This window comes from Callospermophilus lateralis, chromosome 5 (assembly GCF_048772815.1).
Source record: "Callospermophilus lateralis isolate mCalLat2 chromosome 5, mCalLat2.hap1, whole genome shotgun sequence".
Lineage (NCBI taxonomy): Eukaryota > Metazoa > Chordata > Mammalia > Rodentia > Sciuridae > Callospermophilus > Callospermophilus lateralis.
Window position 1 is genome coordinate 4,592,994 of NC_135309.1, and position 19,825 is coordinate 4,612,818.

The 19,825-nt window shown below is 35.0% G+C and overlaps 1 pseudogene; it reads left to right on the forward strand.

Moving 5' to 3' along the window:
- Nucleotides 1-8,497: 8,497 nt before the first annotated feature.
- Nucleotides 8,498-8,935, forward strand: LOC143641699 (guided entry of tail-anchored proteins factor 1 pseudogene; annotated as a pseudogene).
- The last annotated feature ends 10,890 nt before the right edge of the window (nt 8,936-19,825 follow it).

Below are 19,825 nucleotides of genomic sequence, written 5' to 3' on the forward strand. Positions count from 1 at the left end.
AAAAAATGACAAAATCATGGATTTTGCAGGGAAATGGATGGCATTAGAGCAGATAATGCTAAGTGAAGCTAGCCAATCCTTAAAAAACAAATGCCAAATGTCTCCTTTGATATAAAGAGAGCAACCAAGATCAGAACAGGGAAGAAGAGCATGAGGAAAAGATTAACATTTAACAGAGACGATGGGGGTGGGAGAGAGGGAGAGAGAAGGGAAACTGTATGGAAATGGAAGGAGACCCTCAGTGTTACATAAAACTACATATAAGAGTTTGTGAGGGGAAAGGGAAAAAAAAAGGGAGAGAATTAAACCACAGCAGATGGGATAGAGAGGGAAGAGGAGAGGGAAGGGGAGGGGGGATAGTAGGGGATAGGAAAGGTAGCAGAATACAACAGTCATTAATATGGTATTATGTAAAAATGTGGATGTGTAACCGATGTGATTCTGCAACTTGTATTTGGGGTAAAAATGGGAGCTGATAACCCATTTGAATCAAATGTATGGAAGATGATATGCCATGAGCTTTGTAATGTTTTGAACAACCAATAAAAAAAAATATTAAAAAAAACCTAAATAAATAAATAAATAAATAAATAAATAAATAAATAAATTATTTGTACTGGCAAAAAATAAAAAATAAAAAAGAAGTTAAAACAAAAATAAATAAATAAATAAATAAAATAAAATAAAACACAACTGAACAAATGACCATACAAAACAAATCCTTGGACAACGACAGAGTAAAGTAGAAAACTATATCAGAATAGTACACAAAAATTCCCAAAATATTGAAGATCAAACCATAGACTTCAAAATAACACATAAGCCAAAGTCTCAAGAGAAATTAGAAAGCATTTTGAAAATTAAAACTTTTGGTCAAAATTTGAGGGATGTAGAAAAAACAGTACTTAGAAGTAAGAGTTTAGCACTGGAAAAATATAACACTAATAATTTAAGCATCCACCTTAAGAAAATAGAGAAAGAGCCTAAATAAAGCAGAAAAAAAAGAAACAAAAATTAGAACATGAAGCAATGAAAATTTTAAAGGGAAAGCAATATCAAAAGGTCAACAAAATTAAAAGTTCATTTTTTTAATAGACCAATAAAGTTGATAAAACCCAAGCCAAGGTAACTGAAAGAGAAGGGAAAACAGCAAAGAGAGAAGAAAAAAAAAGGTAAAGGAGAAGGAAAGATAAGAGGAGAGGAAACAGACATAAAATATTTTAAAACTACTAATGTCAGAAATAAAAGAAGTTCACCACCACTGATGTCATGGACATTTAAAATTTATCAAAAATATTATAAAATTTATGTATGCTTATGAATTTTAAAATGCAATGATTGCTTGAAAGATACAAAATACCAAAATGCAGTGTCTTCATATATTCATGAAGCTATGTGACAGAAAAACACAAACTGGGTGGATTGATGTTATTTTGAATTGACCAGAAATTTATTTCTCATTTTACTGGAGGATGAGTGGGTTCAAAATCAATGCAAGCCATCAACAGTTTCAGTGTCTGATGAGGATCCACTTCCTGCAATATGGATGAATTTGTTCTCACATGGCAGAAGGGGTGAGGATCCCTGTGGCTTCTCTTATCAATGCACTAATCCCACTCATAAGATTCCACCCTCAGAAATTAACTGTCTTTCAAAGTCCATACCTCTTATATCATCACATAGGAGACAATGTTTCAACTAATATATTTTAAAGGGATACTAACTCAGTCTACAGCATTCACAAAAGCAGAAATAGATAATGTTAAGTAGGTTTGGTTTATATCTAAAAAAAAAAAGGGTGAATAATCAACAGCCTTCCAATGAAAAAAACACCAGGTGCAGATAATTTCACTGTTAAATTATACAAAAAATTTAAGGAAGGAATGATGACAATGACTTATAATCTCTTCCAGAAAATGGAAGAACATAGGACATTTCCCAAATTATTCCATGGGGCTAAATACCAAAACAAGATAAAGGCAAAAATAGAAAAAATACATGCTGATCAATATCTTTCAAGAACATAAGATTTTTTTTTTAATCCTCAAAAAAAGTATTGGCAAACAGATTCTAGCAATACATAATAACAATTCTACACCAAGACCAAGTGATATTTACTCCAGGTGTGCAAGACTAGCTTAACATTCAAAATATAGTTAAAGTAATTAACTCATCAATCAAACTAAAGAAGAAAAATCATTTGATCATATAAAAAGGTCCAGAAAATGCATCTGACAGACTTCAATGCTCATTCATGACTAAACTTTCAGGAAACTAGGAATACAATGGAAATTCCTCAATTCGATTTAAAAATCTATCAAAATAAAAAAAAATAAGAAACCCAACAGCAATGTAATACATAATGTGAACAACTGAATGATTGCTCCTAAGATCAGGAGGATGGCATGAATACCCCATTTTACTGTTCCTGGATTCTTAGCTAATGCAGTAAAACAACAAAAATTTAAAAAAAAATAAAATGTATACAAATTTGGAATAAAGAAATTAAATGCTTTTATTCACAGATGACTTGATTTTTTATGTAGAAAATCTCAAAGATTCAACGAGAAAAACTTTTATAATTAAGAAATGGTTATACAATGTTCCATGATATAAAGTTACTATACAAAGTCAACTACTTTCCTATATACCTTCAATGAACAATGGGAATTTGAAATTAAAAACACAATACTATTTGCATTAGTATCAAGAAAATGAATACTTTGATATAATCTGGTAAAATATGGTCAGAGTCTATATGAGGAAAATTTAAAAATTCGATTGAAAAAATTCAAAGAATATTTAAACAAATGAAAAGATGTTTCATGCTCATAGATGAGAAAAACCAATGTTGACAAGAGGTCATTTCTCTTCAAAATGATCTATACATTCAATACAATTCAGTGAAGACACCAAAAAATTTATTTTGTGGAAGTTAACAAACTTATTCTAAAGTTCTTATAGAAAGGCTTAAGACCCATATAGTCAAAAATATTGGAGAAGAAGAAAAAACTTATATGACTTGCAAATTGATCCATGGAACAAAAGAGAGAATCCAGAAATGAAAGCACGTAAACACCGTTAACTGTTCTTTTACAAAAAAGCAAAGGCAATTCAATGCAGGAAAGATAATTTCTCCACACCAAGTAAAATCTTTGGATATTTATATGTTGAAAATGGAGGAAGAGAAAAAGGAGAGATGAAAAAGGAGCAGCAGCAAAAAAAAAAAAAAGAAAATGAAAAAAATTAATCTAGATATGATCTGTGCTACTCAGTTTTTCATTGCTGATACTAAAGTACCTGACACAAATTGGAAGAGGAAAGATTGATTTTGGCTCACAGTTTCAGAGATTGAAGTCCTTGGCTGGATGGTTCCATTTCTTGGGCCTGAGATGATGCAGAATATTATGGTGGAAGCATTTAGTGGAAAAAAAAGCTTTTCAGTTAAGGGAAGCCAGGGAGCAGAGAAAGAGAGGCAAAGAAATAGGCAATGGAGAAGATAATCTCCAGGTTAGTTCACAAGTGACCTACTAGCTCCAACTAGTTCCTGCCTCCCAGAAGTCTATTCAGCTATCAATAAATTAATCCTTTGATGAGGTTAGAGAACTTAGGATCCAATAATTTCCTAAAATCCCCATCTGTGCAACTTGATGCACTGGGGACCATGCTTTCAGCACATGAGCCCTTTGAGAACCAAAACCATAACACTAGATCCAAACCATAACACTAAACAATCCTTACTCCTTTCAATAAATATTTATTTAACCTGCATCTTAGATGTAATATTTATTAACATTATTAACATTATTTTAAATTGGGAACTCATAATTATAAATATTTATGGGGTAACATGATTTTTTATAGATGTATACAATACGGAATTATTAAGAGGTCAAGCTTATTAACATATCTATCTAGTCATTCAATGATCTGATATTTTTCTGGTAAAACATGTTAAACTTACTTTTAGTTATTTTGAAATATATAATAAGGTTCTCATTAAATTTTTCTACGTATGTTATCCAGTTTTCTCAAAACCACCTGTTAAAAGTCTGTCTTTTCTCCAATGTATGTTTCTGATATCTTGTCAAGGATCAGATGACTGTACATGTAGGGATTTATCTCTGTGTCTTCTATGGTATTCCACTGAGGACATGTTTTGATGCCACTGTCTTGTAACAATCATTTTACTCTCTACTTCTATGAGTTAAACTTCAAAATCCAAATTTTAATATAAGACATTTATAAAATAACATCACAATGTGTCTAGGTGACCTTGACAGTGGATTTTAAAATTCAATAGCAAAATATAATACATGAAAAAAATACTAGTAAATTGTAAGTTTGATAAAATGAAAACCTTTAAGAACCAGGAAGGCTGAGGTGGTAGGAATATATGAGTCCAGTAGTTTAAGACAAGCCTGGGTAATATAGTGAGATACCATCACAAATAATGCATGAACCAATCAATCAATCAATCAATCAATAATACTCTGGAATAAATGTTGAAAGAATAAAGAAACAAATCATAGACTGGGAAAATATATTTACACAACAAATATCTTCTTAAAACCTGCATCCAAAGTATAAAAGCAACTTCAAAAATACAATAATAAGGAAAAAAACACAATTAGTAAATAGATTTTAAAAAACCTGAAAACCCATTTTACCAAAGGAAATCTACACATGGAACAAAAGCTTATTGAAAACTACATAATACCATGTGTCATTAGGGATTTTCAACATGACACTACCATGCCACAATTGAAATGACTATTTTTTTTTGAAAAATGACAATATCAAATACAAGTGAGAATATGAAGTAAAAGGAACTTTCATGGGTGTTGGTCAGAATGAAAAGTGGTACATTCATTTTGGAAGACCACTCTGAAGTTTCTTGCAAAGACATAGTTTTGCTTTACAATCCAGCAATTTCATGCCTAAGTATTTGTCTTAATGAGTCAAAAATTTATGTTCAACAAAAGCCTGCACATGAATATTTATGGAAGATTTGATGATAATCACAAAATGGGAAGCAACCCAGATGTCTTTGTCCTGGTTAATAGATGGACACACAGTACTTCATGCATACAACAGAATATTACTCAGCAATAAAAATAAATGAGGTATGAATCCATAAAAAGACATGGAGGTATTATAAATGTATACTAGTAAATGAAAGATGGTAGTCTAAAAATGCTATATACTAGAAAGATTAAACTATACAACATTTTGGAAAAGGTAAATTTATACAGAGAGTTAGAAAATTCAATAGTTACCAGAAATTTAGGAGGAAAGAGGGGAAGGATAAATAAGTGAATCATAGGGGATTTTAGGGTGGTGAATGCATTCTATCATTATGCATTCTATCAGAAGCCGCAAAACTGTGTAACTCAGAGTGAAACAATATATGTTATGGAATACAGCTAATAATGTAGTGCCAATTTGGGGTCAATAATTGCAGCAAATGTGTCCCACTAATGCAAGATGAAAATCACAGGGGAAAGTATGTGATGTAATAGAGAGGTAGGTATGGTGTGGATACATGTTACTGCATGTATTATCTGTCCAATTAGTTTGTATTGATAAAATTTCCACCTTAACAGCAGAAAATAAAAACAAACAAGAAATTAATGAAGTCAGAGAAAAAAGAACTATCAGCACAGAACTCAATTAAGTAAAACACTTCTAAAATCTATAAAAGCAAAAGCTGTCTCTAGAACAAATAAAATAACCTTGATTAATCTTTAGAAGAATGACAAATAAATTTAATAATAGACACAAATTACCAATATTAGGAATGTGAGACATTATATCACTAAATATTCTATGGATATTAAATGAAAAGTCAACTTGTTCTGTTGGCACATTCTTGTAATCCCCATGGCTCAGGATATTGAGACAGAAGAATTGCAAGTTTGAGGCCAGCCTCAACAACTTAATAAAACCCTAAGCAACTTAGTGAGACCCTGTTTCTAAATAAAAAAAAAAGAAAAGAAGGACGTGGGTTCACTGGTTAAGCACTTCTGGTTTCAATACCAAGTGTAAAGGAACACCTGTGGAGAAATACCTGTAAGGAGGTGCACAAAGAACAGACACAGACACACAAGCACAAGCAAACAGGAGGAGTGGAGAGGAGCAAAATGAAGTGATGATGTAGAAGTACAGAAGTGAAATGACCACTCTTCCCTGCCTGGGAGTTTATAACTCAAAGAATATATACTTCCTTTTACTATGACTATATTCTAATTAGTATTTCTTTAACCCAAGTGCTAGATAACTGAGATAAGATCCCCTTAATACAAACACAGAGTAATTTCTCTCCAAGGACATTGTTAAGGAGACCAGATAGTGACTGCTTAGTTGACTAATTACCTCACAGGGAGGAGGCTGGGTATGCCAATTGTGGGAATCAGGGCACCAGTTAACTCCCCTGGGAATTTGCTCACCAGGGGAAATGCTTCCATGTCTATTTCCATGGACAGAATATCTACAAACAAGCACTCAACCACATTCTCCTCAAAAAAAGAATCAGAAAATATTATGAATTACTTTATGCCAATAAATTTGACAACTATTATAAAATGAATAAATTCTTACAAAGTTCAAATAAATCAAAACTTACTAAAGAAGAAATAGATTTGATCAGTTGTCTTGTATCTATAAAAGAAATAGAAATTTTAGTTAAAAACCCTTGTACCAATACCAATCCAATCTCAAGTGGCAACAATATTGAATTCCAATTACAAAAGGAAGAAGTAATACAATTTTGCGCAAAACTATAAAGAAAGATGAAGTGCTTTTCAACTCACTTAATGGGTCCAGTATTATTTTCATGAAAAAAAAATGGAATGAGCATTGCAAGAGAATATTATTACAAACTAAGATCACTAATTCCCTAATGATTCCCCCCAACACTCCCACCCCAACCCCCCTCACAATGATCTTGGATGCAAAAATTCTAAGCAAAACTTGGCAAAGAAAATTAAACAATATATGAAATAGGTTAATATGTCATACCAAAGTTTTTCATAGAGATGCAAAGTTGATTTAACATTCCAAAATTGATCAATGCAATTCCATATCAATGATATAAAATGACATATATATGTAATATGCATATACATATACACATATATATTCGTAAAATCAATAAGTGTAGAAAAGTAATTCCTAGTAACCCAATATCAACATCTGTTTAAAATTTTAGCAAACAAGGAATAGAAAGTAAGTGCCTATATCTGACACAGGGAATCTATTAAAAACTTATCAGAAACACAATACTCAATGACAACAGACTGTATAGTTAACCAAATCCTCAGAAACAAACGGGGTTTTGTACATATCATTTCTTTCCGTTTGCTACTAAAGAGTCTGTCGATGTACTCAGTTAAGGGGGGAAAAACACTAAAAATCATACTAATGAAAAATTAAAAAATAAATTAACTTTATTTGCAGAGAACATGAACATTTATAGTAAAAATCACTGAATCTTTTAAAAATGTCTGGAAGTAATAGTAAAATTGCAGGATTCAAGATCAATATACAAATAAAAATTAATTATATATATGGTAGAAGTGAATGTTCATAAATAGAGATTAAAAAAAAAAGATACCATTTTGTTGTGGGTCTATAGCTTGGAAAACACTCTCAACTGAATTTTTTCCAAATTGCAGAGTCTTTATTTAGCTAGCTGGCGACTGCTCCCTGATGGACCCAAACTGTTTCTGCCAGGAACAGTACAGGGTGCAAGTTCTATGGGGTTTATAAGGGAAAAAAACAACATCCTCGAAAATGTAGATGCAAGCAAGCAAGGAGGACACAGAAGCTAAAGTTAACAATCAGCCACCCAGTGTATATAACCACATCCTCGTTCCAAACACATGCAGTACAAAAATAAACAACTTTTACAAGAAATAAGTTATATAACTAGGGTTACATTTTGGAACTTCCAAATGGAGTCACTTAGGCAAGGTTTTGTTTTGTTTTGTTTTTAAGTTGTCAATGGACTTTATTTATATGGGGTGCTGAGAATTGAACCCAGTGTCTTACAAATGCTAGGTAAGCACTGTACCACTTAGCCACAACTCCAGCCAATGGCTAAATTCTTTTAAGTACAATCAGGATAACTTAACATTATTTATCCTATTATCTAATCTTGTCTTATCTATTAATATCCTCCATTTTATAGGGTGCTTATTGGGCTGATCAATAATCTAAGTTGGGCTATAACAATTAAAGAAAGCATCAAAAATATAATGTGTGTAGGAATAAATTTTACAAACCTCATTCAAGGAAGCAGGGCTAGTGGGACTCACTGTGCAGTTGCGGGTGGGCCTACTGATGAGGTCCCCTTGGAGCTTCTGTTAGAGGTGCCTGGGCTGCAGGGAGTATCTGGGAAGAATGGAAGAACTTGACCAAGTCCCACAGCTGGACGTGGCTGCTGGTCCTCTGCTTCCTGTTTGGATGCAATGTCCTTCTGACCTTGTCCTCCTTCATGTCCAGAGTGCTGCAGAATGATGCAGAGCCAGAGCCACAGATGAGGGCAGAGATCCAGGATATGAAGCAAGAGTTCTCCATGGTCAACAAGATGGATGAGTTTGCCAGATATGACAGGCTGGAATGGAAGATCAACAAGATGGTGGACCAGCTCAAGACTTATGTGAAAGCACAAACTGCTCAACTAGCCAAGATAAAATGATTTTTAAGTGTTGCTTTCTGTACATTGCAAGCTACCTTGATGATGTCACTCATTTGGAAGTATTATTCTGCCCCTGTGACTGTTGTGCTGAGGAAATGGATAACACCACTAGACCTCCTGGTAGCCTTACCTGTTAGAACAGCAGATGGTGTTGGAATTACTAGTCGGATTTTATTCTGTAACAAGTTGTGGTGACCCCTTGTACTTTACCCTTTCAGTCAAAAAGAAAGATGAATACCACTGTGGGATTTTGTTAAACTGGGGGTTTAACTCAAAGGTTCTTTACCACCTAACCCCAGCCACAGTCCTTTTTATTTTTAATTTTGAGACAGGTTCTTGGTAAGTTGCCCAGCCTGACCTCAAGCTTACCATCCTCATACCTCTTCCTCCTGAGTTTTTGAGTTACACTTGTGCCCCACCACACCTACCCCAGCTATTATGACTTCTAAAATGATTCTCTTATTAGGTTAAAAGTCTGATTGCTGCTTAAAAATATAAAACAAAAAAAAACCCAAAGTAATAGGGTAGTTTTGTATTGAATATGTTCTTCGGCTTTATGTGAGATTCTTCTAAGAATCCCAGTATTCTACAGTATTCTACAGTAACACCAGATTTGAAACAGGATGGGGGCCTACATGCCTTACTCCTGATTTGCTCTATTGGCACATTGTGGTCCTGTTGCCAACTGGAAAGTCAAAATTTTCTAAAAACTTGAATACTTTTTAAAATATTTTAATTTATATAGTTTTTTAGTTGTAGATGGTGCTGAGAATAGAACCCAGTGCCTCACTCATGCTAGGCAAGTGCTCTACCACTGAGATACAACTGCAGCCCAAACTTAAGTACTTTTATATCTATTTTAGAAAGTTTTATTACAACTACTAGAACTTGAACATTTGGTTTACTGTCTCATGTAGTAAAATTGAAAGAATAACACTAATTGACATTGTGTGTTCTTTGTGTCTAAAGTCATTAGTTGGATGAACATTTCTATAGTGTTTATCATCTACCTATTTGCAACTGTTAGTTTTTCATTACAGTGTTTTATAAATGTACTGATGAGACCATAATGCATTGTTTTGTAATTGAATTGTTTTGTATTGAAAGCATTTCAAATTAAGTATGTTTTATAAATATTTAATATTTATAATATTTAAATATATGAATTTAAATATATAATATTTAAATATATAAATTTAATATTCATAATATTTATAAATTTTATAAACATTAATATTTCTGCTGTATAGATTGGAATAAATTTGAAAAACATAATAGGGAATCTGATTAAGTTAATTTGAATTGATACTTACTTGACTTCTAACATGTAATCACATGACTCAACATTTTATTCTTCATTGTGTCAGAACACGTGACTATGTTTTCATTCATATTTTCACTTTTACAATCTTATGAATACTTACATTTCCTGATATACATATTCAGTCTTTACCCCTAATCCTAACACAAACAAGGATTATATTAACCCTTATCTTACCTCTATATCTAAACCAAATTTTACTTAAATCCATATACCAAAATATGATTTTTTTTAAAACCAGAATTGAACTCACTCGCACTTGAGGACAGAGCCACATCTCCAGACCTAGTTTGTATTTTATTTAGAGACAGGATTGTTAAGCACCTTGCTGCTGCTGGGGCTGTCTCGAAACTCATAATCCTCCCATTTCAGCCTTCAGAGTGGCTGGAATTACAGGTGTTCACCACTGTGACTGGCAAGAATATGAATTTTAAAGTGTATTCTGACTTCTATTTTCAATTATCAATGTTAAATTTGCATTTGTATTATGCTACATCTTTTATGGGATATGTATCCTTGCCTTCCCATCATTACAAAATGTGTAATTACATGGCTCACTTTTTAATTCTTCCTTGTATTACTACATGTATGTTTTTGTACATAATTTCATCGGTGTATTGTTAGAAATATTCATATTTCCACAAACTCTTGCTAATTACAACCCTAACTCAAACCAAAATTTTATGTAAACACTTAACTTATCTCAATTACTAAACCAAATTTTATTAAAAGCATGTAAACTATGATAAAATTTTATGTGTATTTTAACTTATATGTTCAATTATCAATATTAAATTTGCATATATACTGGTATATATTGTTTATAGGATATATTCTTCATCCCCATGTTTACCAAATTTGTAATCACATGACTTACATTTTACTCATGCCTGTGTCAGAACATGTGTGTTTATATATGTTATGAAACATAATTTCATAGTATATTCTTATGAATATTGATACTTCCCAATTCAAATATTCATTCTTTCACTAAAACCTTAACACAACCCAAAATTTTATATTGATCCTTATATTACTTCTATAAGAAAGAAAAATTTTACTTCAACATTTATACACCAAAAAGAATTTTATAAATTTACATATATATCACTATATCATTTATAGGGTATCTATTTCTAACTCCATGTTTACAAAATGTCTCACCACATTATTTAAAAAACACTCTCCCTTGTGTCAGGACATGTATCTTTTATGTTTTTTTACATATTTTTACATGTCAGTCATGTGAATACAGATATTTTCCAGCATATGTGTCCATTCTATACCCTAATCATAACTCAAACCAAAATTTATATTGCCTTTACATTATCTCTATATCTAAGTCAAATTTGACTTGAATAAAAATACACCAATATATATTTTAAATTATATTTTGACTTCCATTTTTAATTATCAAATTTAAATCTACATATATATTAATATATATCATTTATAGTATATATCCTCCAATCAACCTATATACCGGAAGTGTAGTCATATGACTGATATTTTACACTTCTCTGTGTCACAACATGTATATTTATATGTGTTTTGCACATATTTTCATGTACATTCTTAGGACTATATTTCCACATATACATGCTAATTTTTTAATCTTAACATTAACTTAAAACCAAAATTTCATACTAAACCTAATCTTACCTCCACATATTAACCAATTTTTATATAAATCCATGTACACCTATATCAATATTAAAGGGTATTTTTACTTCTAACTCAATTTTCAATATCTAATATACATATTTTATAACAATAAATTCTTTATAATATATATCATTTCATTTCCCATATTTATAAAATATGTAAACACATGACTCACATTTTATTATTCCCTTTGTCAGAACATGTATGTATCTGTTTTCATACACAATTTCACATGTACTTTCTAATGAATATTCATATATCCTCATATATATGTTAATTCTTTAACCCTAACTTAAACAAACATTTTACATAAAAACTTACCTTACTTCAGTGCTTAAACCAAATTTTATTTAAAATCTTGTATACCAATATGAAATATTATGTGCATTTCACCTATGTAATCATAATATGTATCAATATTAAATTTGCATTTATATTACTACCCATATTTTATGAGATATATTCTTGCATCGCCATATTTACAGAACTTTTAATCACTTGACTAACATTTGACTCTTTCCTGTGTCACAACCTGCATGCTTATATATGTTATCATTCATATCACAACACATATATTTTTATGAATATTGATATTTTCTGATACACATTATCATTTCTTAACCTTAACCCTAACTCAAAACAAATTTAAATATTAAGCCCTACCTTACCTTAATACCTAAACCATGTTTTATTTAAAAATATATAAATCAATATGAATTTTTATGAGTCTCTTGATTTACATAAACATTACAATGTACCATTTATGGGTTATATGCTTGTGTCCCCATATGTAAATAATATTTAAGCACCTGACTCAAATTATTCTTTTTTCCTGTCTTAAAACATGTATATTTATACACGCTTTAATGCATATTTCCACACATATATATGCTTAAAATATTGAGATTTCCCAATTATTGTTCTTTAACCCCAAGACAAATCCAAAGAAAATTAAATATTGAGTTTACCTTTATATCTAAGGAGAATTTTACATGAATTCATGTACCCCAATTATGAATTTAAAGTTTATTTTTGAATTTTATTTCAATTTTGAATGTAAGATATATATATATATATATATATATATATATATATATATATATTCACATCCCCATATGTACAAAATATATGATCACATGACTCAAAATGTACTCTCCTCTGTGTTTGAATAGATGTAATATCTTCACATATATTATTTTGAATATTAATATTTCCCAAGGTACATATTCATTCTTTAATGCAAGCAGAATTTTAAGTAAAATGAAATATTAATCCTTACCTTAACTTTATATAAACTAAACCAAATTCCTCTGAAATCCATGTACAATGATATAAATTTTAAAGCTTATTTTAGCTTCTATTTTCAATTATCAATGTTAAATTTGCCTATACATTACATTAAACCATTTATAGAATATAGGTTTGCATTCCCATATTTACAAAATATGTAATCCCATGACTCAAATTTTCCTGTTCCCTTTTTTGGAATATGTATATCTGTACATATTTTCAATCATACAGTCTTATGTATATTCATGTTTCCCCATATATATTTTAAAATTTTTAATCATTTCTCTAACTCAATTCAAAATTTTATATAAGCCCTTAACTATCCTCAATACCTTAACCAAATGTTACTTAAAATCATGTAATATATTATGAATTTTTATGTGTATCAGGACATATATTCAAATACATGAAATTTGTCTATATATGTATATATGCATATCATAAAAACGAGATATATGGGCAACCACATATTTACAAAATTTGTAACCACCTGAATCATATTTTATGTTTTCCTATGTCAGAATATGTACAATGATGTGTTTATATATATTTTTTCACAAATACATTCTTATGATCATGCATATTTTCTGATACACATATTCACTTTTAATCCTAACCCTAGCAGAAACTAAATTATAATATTATACTTTGTATTACCTGTATATCTAAACCAAATTTTACTTAAATATATGTACACAAAACAGGTTTTAAAATATATTTTGTCTTCTGTTTCAATGATCATTTTTAAATATGCACATATATTACTATGTATCATTTATAGTTTATGTCTTTTCAACCCCATATTTAAAAAATGTATAGTATCATGACACACAATATACTCTCCTCTGTGTCCGAACCTGTTTGATTATGTGTTTTTGTACACATTTCCATACATACAATCTTATAAATATTGATATTTTCTTGTATACATATTCATTCTTATCCCCAACTGTAACCCTAAATAAAATATTATTTTAATCCTTACATCTAAAAATAATCCAAATTTTACATATCTCCATGTAACCCAATATAAATTTTCACATTCATTTTGACTCCTATTTTCAATTATAAATGTTAAATTTGCATATATATATTTCACTATATCCTTTACAGGATATACACTTGCCTCCCTATCTTTAAAAACATGTAATTACATGACTCACATTTTACTCTTCACTGTGTCAGAACATGTGTCTGTATGTTTTCATTCATATTTTCAAAGTCTTATGAATACTTACACTTCCTGATATACAGATTCAGTCTTTAAACCTAACACAAACCAGAATCATATAAACCCTTAATTTACCTCATATCTAAGCCAAATTTTATGTAAATCCATGTACAAAAATATGATTTTTTTAAAAAACCAGGATTTGAACTCATGGGCACTTGAACAGAGCTACATCTCTAGACCTATTTTGTATTTTACTTAAAGACAGGGTCTCACTGAGTTTCTTAGTGCCTCACTGCTGCTGAGGCTGTCTTGCAACTCAAAATCCTCCTGCTTCAGCCTCCAGAGCAACTAAGATTACAAGTGCTCACCACCACACCTGGCAACAATATGAATTTTAAACTGTATTCTGACTTCTATTTTCAATTACCAATGTAAAATTTGAATTTATATATTATGCTACATCTTTTATGGGATACGTATCTTTGCATTCCCAATATTAGTAATTAGATGGCTCACCTTATATTCTTCCCTGTATCACTACATGTATGTTTGTATATGTACATAATTTCATATGTATATTCTTAGGAATATTTATATTTACACAAACACTTGCTAATTCTAACCCTAACTCCAACCAAACTTTTATGTAAACACTTATTTTATCTCCATTACTGATCCAAATTTTATTAAAAGCATGTACACTATGATAAAATTTTATGTGTATTTTGACTTATATGTTCATTTATCAATATTAAATTTGCATATATACTGGTATATATTGTTTATAGGATATATTCTTCATCCCCATGTTTACCAAATTTGTAATCACATTACTCACATTTTACTTATGCCTGTATTAACATGTGGTTTTATATGTGCTTTCATACATAATTTCACAGTATATTCTTATGAATATTGATATTTCCCAGTTTACATATTCATTCTTACACTAAAACCCTAACACAATCCAAAATTTTATATTGACTTTTATATTACTTCTATAAGAAAGGCAAATTTTACTTCAATTCTTATACACCAATAAGAATTTTAAAGTGTATTTTGACTTTTATTTTCAATGATCAATATTAAATTCACATGCATATCACTGTATATAATTTACAGAGTATATCCTTGAAACTCCCTATTTACAAAATGTCTCATCATATGATTCATATAACAGTCTCCCTAATGTCATACCATGCATGTTTTTATGTGTATTTTAACATATTTTCACACATTCATCTTATGAATACAGATATTTCCCAGTATACATGTCCATTCTTTAACCCTAATCCTAACTCAAACCAAAATTTTATATTATCTTTACATTACCTTTTTATCTAAATCCAGTTTGACTTGAATCCATGTAGTCCAATAAATTTTAAATTGTATTTTGATTTCTATTTTAATTATTTAATGATAAATCTGCATCTATACTAATATATGTCATTTATAGGTTACATCCTCACCTCCACTTATATACAACATGTGTAATCACATGACTCATATTGTATTCTTCTCTGTGTCATAACATGTATGTTCATATGTGTTTTGGTACATTTTTTAATGTAAATTCTTAGGACTGTTCATATTTTTACATACACAGGTTAATCTTTAACCCTACCACTAACTCAAACCAAAATTTCATATTAACCTTAACCTTACCTCTACATATTAACCAATTTTACATAAATCCATGTGATCAGGTGTATCAGGTGTATATATGTGCCTGTGAGTGTTAGCTGTGCTTACTGGTTCAGATATGTATGTGTGTGTGTGTGTGTGTGTGTGTGTGTGTGTGTATGTATCTGACAGGAGACCTCAGCAGTCTTGTACAGCCAAGCAATTGCATCATCACTACCAGGTCCCTGAATTGGCACAGGCAGGTTTCCACGTTTGGTCAGAGTTATTTAGAGCTGAGCACCACAATGGCCAGAACTCCAGTTCTCCCACAAGTTGAAGCCAGGAGGGCTCTGAGAACTCCCTTGGCTCCAAACAGCAAAAGTTGTGCATCGACCTGAACCTCAAGCGATACTGCAGAAGAGGGGGTGACGACACAACATTCCTGCGTTGCCTCCTACACTCTGGCCTAGACAAGGAACCGGCACCCTACACCACCTCCTGGGCAAGTTCTGCAGCGCCCCCTCCTGCAACACAAGCCATCCTCCCCATCCTCCTGGGAACTCTGCTTCCTGATCACCTTCATTGCACACCAAATGGCCCCACCCCTATATTGTAGGGCACAGACCTGAGGTCAACTCATAAGTGAATGCATGATGCAGCACACGCAGGAACACAAGACGCGGGCCTGAAGCATGCGCGCCCATGCATGCGTGCCGGATGCACGCCCGATGCACGCATGATGCACGCATGATGCACACAACCATGTATGCACAAACGCACTGCGAACTACTTCTGTGCAGTGGGTTTCCTGAGGCCTAGAAGTTTCAGGCAGATGGTGGAGAAGCACGTGTCTTCACGTAGCTGAGGACCTACCTTCCGAAGGCTGCTTGGCCTGCTCTGCTCCTGGCCAAGAAGCTTTGTCGCTCTCTGGGATGAAGTCCCTTCCGGCTTTCCACTTTGCGGTTCCTGGTGAGGATGTGAGGCTTCCCACAAAGGCAGCCTGGTGCTCACCACTGTGCTCCTGTTGGACACTGTGGATCCCAGTGGAGAGCCTCAGGTAGGGAGGGCACCAGTGTGTCCAGCAGTTTGTGGGGTGCAGCACTGGCTGGAGTGGCGTCATGGGACCAGAGCAGGGTAAGTAATGCATGGGGAAGAGGCAAAGTGTTTCTCTCTCCCTGTAAGGAGGTTCATGGATGCGCCAACCCTGCTGAGTCCTGTTTGGGATAGGAACCTTGCTGGATAGTTCTTAGGGAACCAGGAGCAGGGTGGGGTAGGAGGTGGGAGGGGTAGGAGGTGGGTGAGGTAGGAGCTCCGTGGGGTAGGAGCTAGGTGGGATAGTGCAGGGGAGGGGATGCCCTGTGCTGTCCCTAAGAGGCAGTGACTGAAGGGGTGACCATACTGAGGCTTGTGGGGGAAGGGTCTTGGCTGGAGATCTTAGGGGACCTGAGCTGGGTGGGGTTGTGTCTGGGGAGGAGGCGCACTGTGCCTGTTGCTACTAGACATTACCTGGTAACATTCCTGGGCAAAGCCCCACCCTCAACACACAGGCGAGTGCATGAAGCACACAAGCTTGGGTGGGCATATTGCAAACTGTTTCTGTGCTCTGAGTTTCAAGGCATCCAGAAGTGGCCAGTAGACAGTGGAGAAGCATGTTCCTCAAGTACCTGAGATCCTTCCTGCTGAACCTGGGAGCAGAGCCTAGGTAGGGAGACCTCCAGTGTCCTCAGCAATGTGTGGCATATGGCCCTGGCTGGAGAGGTGTTGGGGGACCAGACTGGATGAGGTAGGTGCTAGGTGTGGTAGTGTGTGAGGAGGGGGCATGCTGTTTCTGTAAAGTGGTGCCTGGAGAGGATGATTATGCTGAGGCCTTTGGGAGCACCGCCCTGGCTGAAGAGACTTCAGGGGAACGGTGCTGGGTGAGGTAGTTGGTGGGGAGGGGACACACTGTGTTTGTACCTGTGAGGAGATGCCTGGAGGGGGCACTCTTGCTGAGGCCTGTGGGAACAAGGCCCTCACTGGAGAGGTGTTCGGGCACCAGAAACTGGATGGGGTAGTACATGGGGAGGGTACTTGCTGTGCCTGTCGCTGCAATGCAATGCCTACAGTGGGTGCTTGTGCTGAGGCCTGTGGGGGTGCAGTCCTGGCTGGAGACTTATTGGAAGACCAGAGCTGAATGGGGTGGAACTTTGTGGGGTAGGAACTTTTGTGGGGAGAGGTGCACTGTGCCTGTTCTTGCTAGGTGGTAGCTGAAGGGGGCAGTTGTTCTGAGGCTTTTAGGGGCACAACCCTGGCTGGAGAGTTCTTGGGGGACCAGAGCTGGGTGAGGTAGTACCTTGGGAGGGCTGAACTGTTTCTATAACTGTGAGGTAGGGCCTGGGAACATCTCTGCACATAGCCCCGCCCTCGACACACATGTGCATGCAGTTTGCACACATTCACTGATTCATGCAGGGACTTATCCCAAACTGCGTCTGCACAGTGGATTTCTGGGCAGCCTAAAAGTGTACTGCAGATTGTGGAGAATCTGGGGCCTTCAAATCACAGAGATCCTTTCTACGGATGGCTGCCTGGGCTGCTCCAGTCTTTCCCCTAGACTATGTCACCCTCTGGTAAGGTGTCCTTGCCGTCCTTTCTCATTCATGGGTGAGGATGTTGGGCCTCCCACAGAGGCAGCCTGGCCCTCACCACTACCTCCTGTTGGTCTTTGTGGACTTATGAGGACAGTCTCAGGTAGGGAGGACTCCAGTGTCCCCAGTGGTATGTGGCATATGGCCCTGAGAGGAGAGGTTTTAGAGGACCAGAGCTGGGTGGTGAAGGAGTGGTGATGGGGCACAGTGTGCCTGTCTCTGGGAGGCAGTTACTTGAGGGGATGCCTGGGGTGGGGGGGCGCAGCCCTGGCTGGAGAGGCATTGGGGACTGGAACTGGATGAGTTAGAGCTGGGTGGGGTAGTGTGTGTGGAGGGGGCATGCTGTGCTGGCCCCTCTGAGGTGGTTCCTTGAGAGGGGCCTCTTTCTGAGGCCTGCGGGGGTTCAACCCTTGCAGGAGAGGTGTCCTGGGACCTGAGGCTAGGTGGGGTAGTGTGTGGGGATGTGGCACTCAGTGCCTGTGGCTGCAAGGTGATGACTGGAGCAGACACATGTCGTGAGGCCTCTGGGGGTGCAACCCTGGCTGGAGAGGTGCAGAGGGACTGGCAGCTAGGTGGGTTAGTGGGTGCCTGCTGAGAGGGAGTGCCTGGAAGGGGCACTAGTGCTAAGGCCTGTTGAAGTGGGGAAGTGGGGCATAGGAGTTAGTGTGCTGTTCCTGGGTGCTCTTGGCAGGAGCTGAGTGGGTGTGGCAGAGGTTGCAGGGCAGTGGGGCAGAGGCACTTGGGTGCTGTTCCTGGGTGCTCCTGGAGGCAGCTGAGTTTGCGTGGTGGAGGTTTTAGGGCCGGTACCTGGCTTCAGTAGTGGGACCTTGTTGGGGGAGTAAGTGTGAAGGGAAACTTTGGTTGGGGGCTGGCCTGAATGGGAGGATGTTAAAGGGAGAAAGCGGAACATCTGGTTTAAATGGGAGTACACATGTATCATTTTTAAAGCTGTGTGTATGGTGTATCATTTTAAAAGCTGTGTTCTCAACTTTTTCTGCCAGTGATTTCTTTTCTTTGTGCCCCCAAAAGAGTAAATTGCAAGTTTTTAGTGTAAGTCTATTCTCTACATTCTTTACATATAATTTATGTGTTTTTCTTGTACCTTATATTTTATTACAATTAGGTGATTTGTAATAATTCATTGTTTAAATATCAATGACTTTCATATTTTAAATCAATCATTTTTATGAAAACCATTTTTGTAAGTCCTCATTTACTTTGCTTTTTAGTTCACTATTTCCCAATAAGTACAATTATTCATCCATTGGCATTTTCATTTTTGCTGTGCAAAGGGTATATTCATTCTGAAATACTTTGATGTGTATTAAGACCAGACCGTCACATCTGCCTTGCAAGCTTCATTTCCCTGGGGTCCTGGCTGACGGAGCCCCTGAACTGGGTTCTAACTGCTCCCTTGGGATCCC